The sequence below is a fragment of the Lissotriton helveticus genome, chromosome 11 (genome assembly GCF_964261635.1).
Source record: "Lissotriton helveticus chromosome 11, aLisHel1.1, whole genome shotgun sequence".
Taxonomy (NCBI): Eukaryota; Metazoa; Chordata; class Amphibia; order Caudata; family Salamandridae; genus Lissotriton; species Lissotriton helveticus.
The window spans coordinates 1,079,916,577-1,079,925,136 of record NC_136072.1 but is presented as its reverse complement, the minus strand read 5'-3'; positions in this window follow the sequence as shown (position 1 = coordinate 1,079,925,136).

The following is an 8,560-nucleotide window of genomic DNA, read 5'->3' as shown; positions in this document are numbered from 1 at the left end:
CGCCAAGCTACCCTAGTTGGGAGAGAGGGGTGGGGGAGAGTGAGCAGACCCAAAAACCATTGAAGTGTGAAAAAGGCCGCTTTAATGGAACAGATGCACATTTACAAATACACCAACTCGGCAACCGCCTCACAATCTAAACCACAACCAATGATTTGTTCGTTTTTATTTCCAAACCCCAAACCCCGCCCCCACCCCACACCCTCCATCACACCCGCCCCCACCCGTACATGCCCACACACATAAAACCATACAAACCCCAAATAACATTATAACATCACCTTATCAAATACCAAATATCACCTCCCCGATTATAAACCAACTGATCATATCCCCCGACCCCTAATCTCCGAACACCACCTCAATCAGTATGAAACATTCCCCAACAAGGTCCTACTTTACAACCAACGGGTCCAAACCTGGCCCAAAACTGACAATAACATAGCAAACCGCCACGCATCTGTCCCAAGCGACAAAAGCACAAAGCCAAAAACCCCATGCCCACCTGTCCCAAACAGCAGCCAAACAAAATGTAATAAACAGAAAAAACCCCAACTAGGGAGGGAGGGAGGGCAAATATCTAGGCTCCAACCGGCCACCAGGTCACCAAAGCCCAAAATGGTGCCCGGACTGCGGAGCCACGCCCCTTTGAAGGCCACGCACAAAACAACTAAAAACCAGCCCAAAAGGAGCCCAGGTGGAATCTGCTAGAAGGTAAACCCCCACCCTGATCTCCCAAACCGCCCGGGGGAGGAGACCTCCCAGGGGTCGGCTGCCCTCCCCCAAGCCCCCCTTGGGAGAGAGGGGTGGGGGAGAGTGAGCAGACCCAAAAACCATTGAAGTGTGAAAAAGGCCGCTTTAATGGAACAGATGCACATTTACAAATACACCAACTCGGCAACCGCCTCACAATCTAAACCACAACCAATGATTTGTTCGTTTTTATTTCCAAACCCCAAACCCCGCCCCCACCCCACACCCTCCATCACACCCGCCCCCACCCGTACATGCCCACACACATAAAACCATACAAACCCCAAATAACATTATAACATCACCTTATCAAATACCAAATATCACCTCCCCGATTATAAACCAACTGATCATATCCCCCGACCCCTAATCTCCGAACACCACCTCAATCAGTATGAAACATTCCCCAACAAGGTCCTACTTTACAACCAACGGGTCCAAACCTGGCCCAAAACTGACAATAACATAGCAAACCGCCATCCAGAAAGCCGTGGGGGGAAAGCCCGATTAGGAGAGAAACCCCCACCTTTCTGCCCCCCCCCTCATCAACCAAAACAGGGGGGGGGGGGGGGCGGGGGGAGGGGAACTCCCGAAAAGAGAGAGCAAGCCAATACCTGAAAGGACCAAACACCCATTATTCACCGACAAAATGTTGCACGGTCAGACAGCGAGACAAAACCTCCCGCAACTCCAGCAGATAGAGATCCATACCCATGTGGGACAAATGTACTCCGTCACCCCTGAAAAATTCCACCGCATCGTATTTGATGTCACCATGAACAATACGACCGAAACCTAAGTCCCTGCAGAACCTGGAAACCTCTAAATTCACCTTCCTCCGAGATTTGTCCACCGCCTTTGGCTTCACCGCATTCCTCCAAACCCTCCGTGGCACCAATTCTGTCCACAACACGTGGCACCCCGACCACTGCTTGTGCAATAAAGCCAGATCTTTTTTGATCGCCCGAAGCAGAACAACCCCTTTTACAGAACCCAAATCATTTTCACCTAAGTGAATCACCAACACATCCGGGCAAACCCCTCTGACTAACCAAGAATTAAGTGCAGGAATCATTTCTTTCCATAACATGCCCCCTTTTCCTTTCCAAACCACATTGAATAAACGATCATTAAAACCCAAGGAGGAACCAAAATAACTTTGACGAGCTTGAACTTGAGCCCTTGTCACGAAGGAATGGCCCACGATCCATACTGTGAGGAAAGCAGCCCGAGGACCAGCCACAGAACCTGAAATAGAAAACAGAATCAGACAGGGTAAACAAAAGAAGACGCCTGCGCACTAGCAGATTCGTTCCTAACATAGCGCCGAAAGCAATTAGAAGTCCAGCGCCCCAAGCCCATGATCTCTTCCCTCGACCAACCCCTGTGGAAAGCCTCCGTGGCCGCCCCAATTCGAAAAGAATGAGTACCATACAACGACCCATCTAAGCCAAGATGTCGCAGCGCTTTTCGCAGCACCATGCGCAATTGATAAGTAGAAACACAGGAGCCGTTGAGGTGTCGAAAAACCTGGAGTTCCGCCGCCCCCCCCAACATGTTTCTCCAGCAGTGAGCCCAACGCAGAGGGCACGTTTCCGGTGGGGATACAGCGTCCAACCAAACCCCTTTTCCCATACTTCTCTGATCAGTTTTAGAATGAGAGAGCCAAACATGGACTCCCCTGATCGACAGCTGAACATCTCCCCACAGAAGGCCAGGAGAGGACTTGGTGCCCAGCAATTCAGACACACGAAAAGCGCCAAAGAACATCCACACCATCAAAGTAGCGAACAAACAAGCTTCCACTCTATCAGAACAAACAACCGGAAGCACAGAAATCACTTGAAACAACTTTTGCCACGACAAAGGGGATCGCAAAGAACGCACAGAACCCCTCTCCCTAGACCATCCTTCCAACATCCTCCTACCCAACTCCCCCGCCGACGGAGAGTATCCCCACAAAAGCTTACCCACAAAGGAAATACCAGCCAGTTTGCCAGAAATAGTAATTCTAGATAAATTCCTGTCCATCATACATAAAATAAACTGAACCACATCTTCAGATCGCTGCCAATCCAGCTCCTTCCAACACGCTCCCGACTCCAAAAATTCCGCCCAGGCCAACTCGTATGCTGTTCTCGTGGAGGGAGCCAAAGAACCTAAAACCAATTGAAAGACCCGGTGTTGCCTACCGTCCACAGGTGGTCCGGCATGGGAGTCGGCTCCTCGTCTGCCTCCAAAGCAAGCCCACGGAATCTCTCCCACTGTGAACGAGACAAAGCATCCGCAATGTCATTGTCCACGCCAGGAACATGCAGGGCCCGAAAACAGATATCATATTTCAGACAACCCAACACAAACACTCTCAAGAGCTTCAAAACCTGGGGATCCCTGGCTGACTGTTTGTTAAGTACTTGCACCACAGCCATATTGTCGATGCGGAAAAGAACCTTCTTGTGGGCCAAATCCGTACCCCACAAAGTAACCGCCACAACGACAGGGAAGAGTTCCAGAAAGGCAATACTTCTGCCACCAGACTTCCATTGTTCTGGCCACTGTCGGGCACACCACCTTCCCTGCCAGTAAAGACCAAAACCTTCACTTCCGGCAGCATCCGAGAAAATCTGTACATCCCAGCACCAATCCACCTCCCGACACAAAGGCACACCGTTGAAGGAATGTAAAAAGAAGACCCACATACGTAAGTCCTCCTTAACCCCTGCCGACAGCCTCACCCGATGATGTGGAAGGGAATGACCAGACAAAGCTCTGCCTAACCGCCTACAGAAAGTCCTCCCCGCCCTGACCACCCTGCAGGCAAAGTTAAGGTGTCCCAGCAAAACTTGTATCTCTCTCACAAACACTTTCTCTTTCCTCAACATAACTCCAACCAGATCCAGCATTTTCTGTTTTTTGTCCAATGGAAGACGAGCTTGCATCAAGTGCGAGTCAAGCTCGATCCCCAAAAAAGACATGGTCGCGCAAGGACCCATGGTCTTTTCCGGAGCCAATGGAACACCCAAATGACTCATCAATGATTGAAACGATGTGAAAGCAGCTTGGCAGATCAGTGAATTGGCAGTACCCACAAAGAAGAAGTCGTCCAAATAATGTGTGACCAGGTCATGTCCGCTCTGTTTAGTAAACCACCATTGCAGAAACGTACTAAAAGTTTCAAACAACGCGCAGGACATAGAACAACCCATTGGCAGAGCTTTATCCACGTACCATTTTCCTAGAAAATGGATGCCCAGAAGACACCAATCTTCAGGATGGACTGGAAGCAAACGAAATGCGGATTTGATATCGCATTTTGCCATCAGAGCGTCAGGTCCTGCCGTGACAACCAACTGCATAGCTACATCAACAGAAGAATAAGACACCGATGCAGCTTCATTGTCAATGAAATCATTTACAGACTCACCCTCAGGCCATGATAGATGATGAATGAGCCGGAACTGACCAGGCTCCTTCTTAGGGACCACACCAATAGGGGATACAATCAGATTCACCAAAGGCCAGTCATCAAAGGGACCCGCCATCCTACCCTCACTCACTTCCTTATCCAGTTTCGACTGTACAATAGCAGGGTGTTCGGCTGCTGACTTCAAGTTCTTAGACCAACGTCTCAAACGAGGTCCCTCGTAACCCAACCTGAACCCAAACTGGAAACCCGCTAACAAAACCGACCGCCGCTCAGCAGAATCGTAATCCCGCAAAGCGGCAGCCAAACGATCAACCTTAACCGGAGTATGAGCCTTTGGGCCCAGAGCCGGATGAAGACTTCCCTCCCCTGGGAGCTGGAGGTTGCTGTGGTGGCACGAAAGACCCTGAATTCTGGTGGGAAACCTGAGAACCCCCGGAAGACCTAGGACCCCAGCAACGGGATAACGGATGATTCTTTCTACCACATTGTGAACATTCGTGACGGAACTTACAGAACTCTCTATTACACGTCCCTCTGTTAAAGTCCCAACATGTGCCTGTAGACGACTGGGTGTACGAGGTGGCTCCCACCCCTCCCCGGGTGGGACGGGGCTGAAAGGGACGATAGACCAAAGGAAGACCACTGGCCGTAAACACCGTTCTACCAGTGGCGGAGGAACCCATGGTGTGCTGCCACAGGTCAGTGTCCAACTCACCCCATTTCGCCTCAGGATCCCACGCCATACGCGCCCTAAATTCCTCATCGTATTGAGCCCAAGCATAATCATTCCTGGTAAGTTGAGCTTTACGTATCACATCCATGTACTTGAACAATGAAACGCAGCGCTCAGGGAATTTTTCACAGTAGACGCTGGCATAAATCAAAAAGGCCGCCGTCCAATTTTCAATAGTAAGAGGTACCTTAGGGCGCTTAGCCAATTCGAACTCCTCCTCCTTAGAACCCTCTTTTGCACGAACCTCTCTGTGCAACAATTTTAACAGCTCTACATACTCACCATTCCATATCCGTTCCTTCGTACTGAGCATTAAATGAGCCCCCAAAGGCTTTGTCACACCCATATACGGTAACTTTTTGATTTTCAATTCCTTGCTGTGTAATACAGTTTTAGTAGTGCCCAAACCAACAGTGGACGTGCCACCATCCACTTTATCACTTGTACTAACTTCATCCACGTTTGTACCCACACCCTGGTCTCTGACCACACGTCCTTTGTATAGTTTACCATCTTTCTCACTAGATATTAAATCCACACCAACACCAACAGAAACCATATTTGGCCGGACAGAATGAACCGCAGTCTCACCTGGACGTAATAGAGGCGGCTGACCGGCTTCCGTCCTCCACTCTGTCTGTGCACCGCCATCCGCCCTTCGAGGAGCCCTCACCGATGGGCCGAGCACTCGTGGCATCGACGATTCCGCACGACTCCGTCCCACCTGTGCCTGTAACATACTGTGAAAAACGTTAGCATGACCCACCCCAGACGCCATTTCCCGAACTTCGCCCTCTTCAGGGCTGTCCTCATCATAGTCTAAAATCAATGATTCGTCTAACTGAGAAGGGGCATTGACAATCAACGAAGCCTGTCCTGACTCCACCGTTGTAGACCGACCATGGGCCTTACCAGCCCTCACGTTTGACCTCGGCGGGGAGGCCGACTGAACCCGTCTATACCCTCCTCCGCCAGTACCACTTACAACCTGTTGATTCCTTGTAAAGGTTAAAACATCATTACGACCAACGCGTGGCCCAAGAGAGGTCGTGCATGACCCGCTCCCAAGGAAAACGCTGGTGTCCACCGACGAGGCTGGGAAGGTCGCGCTAGACCTGCAGGCACCGCCCATGTCGAAATCACTCGTTGGGGCCATCGAGGTCGTACTGAACCTGCTTGCGACGGCCGCGGCGGGATCCCTCGATGGTATGGGACGTGCCGCGCCAGGCTCCACTCGCCCTTCTCCTCGGCGTACTTGGGCTGCTTGCCGCCCTGCCAAGTCTGCTGCTTCAGTTCGAACTCCCACCTGTAATGAAAAAGGCCGGACTGGTGTGCCGGGTCCCTCACTAAAACCAACTCTAGTAGCAGAAGACAAACCACCTACTCGAACCCCACTACCCCTGCCAGTCGCATCCAAAATCCTAGAACCACCTGCTCCCTTCCTTTTCAAAGCATCACATAGACGCGGAGACGGCGGGCAAACCTCCTCATCCGAACTCACCTCCAACATAGTTTGAATAATCTGCGACGCCGGCCCCTGAGCAGAAAAATCCTGAACCCTCGCACCCCCAAGAGAACCCCGAGATGCAGCCCCCGAAACCACACCCAAACCAGGAAGCTGAAAATCCCCGGAAAACCCACAGAAAGAACCCCCCTCAGCAAGACCCTGCTGAACCAAACCAACACCACTGTCCACAACCTCCGACGGGCGAAAACTCCTCGCAGGGATACCAGTACCATACAGTTCCCCCCCAAGGGGAGGCCCCTCAGACCGACCAACTCCTTCTACCAAACCCAACTGTGCCCATTCCCCCTCCCCTAACGAACCACTACAGACCGACACCGCCTCTCCCCTGGTAGACACCGTTGGGGAAAACAATAAAGGACTACTCATATCCCTCCCCGGCGACCGCACCAGCCCGCCAGAACCCTCAGCCATAACCACACCAGGCCCTGACGCCAAAGGCCGAACCATAGGTCCGCACACAGAAACACCGTCCACCGTAATGGGAACCTGAACCACTTGCTGCCGAATAACACTCCGAGGCGCGACCACCTCTCGAACCTCCTGAACCTGACCCCTCCGTAACGGCTGCTGCGCCACAGAAACCACCCTCAAAATGGCCTCCACTCCCCCTGACCCGGAGACGTCAGAGCCCGCCCCCGCTGAGGCCGAAGCCGAACGCCGTGTGCAGCCGCGCTGTCTGTTAGCACGGCGGCCTCGCAAAACGGGAGCAGAGGCCGCCCTCTCATGCATACCAACATTTGAAACTCCCCCCGTTACTGAAGGAAAATCACCCTCCCCCGCCACTTCCACCAGAGAGGTATCCAAAAAGGCAGACGGGTCGGAAGACCCAGAATCACTCCCCCGGCGGGACCTCGCACCCGCCCGCCGAGTCCTGGAGCGACCCCTTTCACTTACCCCATCCTGCCTCCGGCGTTTCGGGGAGATACACGCTGCTACCACAGCCGACACCCTCGCCGAAGCCTCCCGCTGAGGCCGCGGAGGCTCGGCCCGACCCTGATCACCAATAACCAGGTCCAAACGACCCGCCTCGCTAAGCAGGCGGATAGCCTCCAAAACTCGATAATCCTCACCCGCCATATTACGCTAAATCAGCAAAGCTATATAGGAAGTTAAGAAATACCAAAACCAAATATCTAGGCTCCAACCGGCCACCAGGTCACCAAAGCCCAAAATGGTGCCCGGACTGCGGAGCCACGCCCCTTTGAAGGCCACGCACAAAACAACTAAAAACCAGCCCAAAAGGAGCCCAGGTGGAATCTGCTAGAAGGTAAACCCCCACCCTGATCTCCCAAACCGCCCGGGGGAGGAGACCTCCCAGGGGTCGGCTGCCCTCCCCCAAGCCCCCCGTGGACCGGAGACCCCGGGTCCAACAGTGCGAACTCGACCCGAAGGTATTGGAGCGCTTTACATGAGCACCGTATTTACATTACACATTCGGGCACGGGGAGATTAAGTGATTTGCCCAGAATCACGGTATGTGGACACGACCCCGAGGCTTGAACTCTGGCTTCCTGCACCAAACTCGGCAGTCTAACCGACGGACCACATCCTCTCCCCTTCAGTGCTCAGTTGGTATCCACTTGATGCTCAAATATTAGGACAGCGATTGGAAAGAGTAGTACTTGGTGCGATCAAGTTTCAAAACGTAGGCTGACTTGATTCTATTAAAAACCTGTTGTAGGCATGATTTACTGACTCAAACATGGACAGCAAGTGTTTCCGTTCATTTGGAATGCTTCTCCTGCCGACAACAGGTGCTTTGGCACCTTTAAATTCGGTTAAACATCTTTATTGACAGAACAAACCATGACGCCTACTGCCTTGGTGCTCTTCTAACACACATCAGTGCCCATGGGTGGCTGAATCATATGATTGGGTGTGGGAGGAAGCGTCTCATCTCTGACGCACGGTCCTGGCTGAGGCTTCCTTCTTAGTACCTACCCCGCCCACCTTGACAGGTGGGTGACGCAACCAATAGCAGCAGCGCCCGCTTTGCATGTGCCTGCCCACTAAGCCCTGTACCAGGTCTGATATGTGTGTTATAGGAGTCCAATCAGTGAACAAGTCTATGGATGCACCTATGAGTTGTTAAAAGTGTACTTTAAAAAAACATCAACTT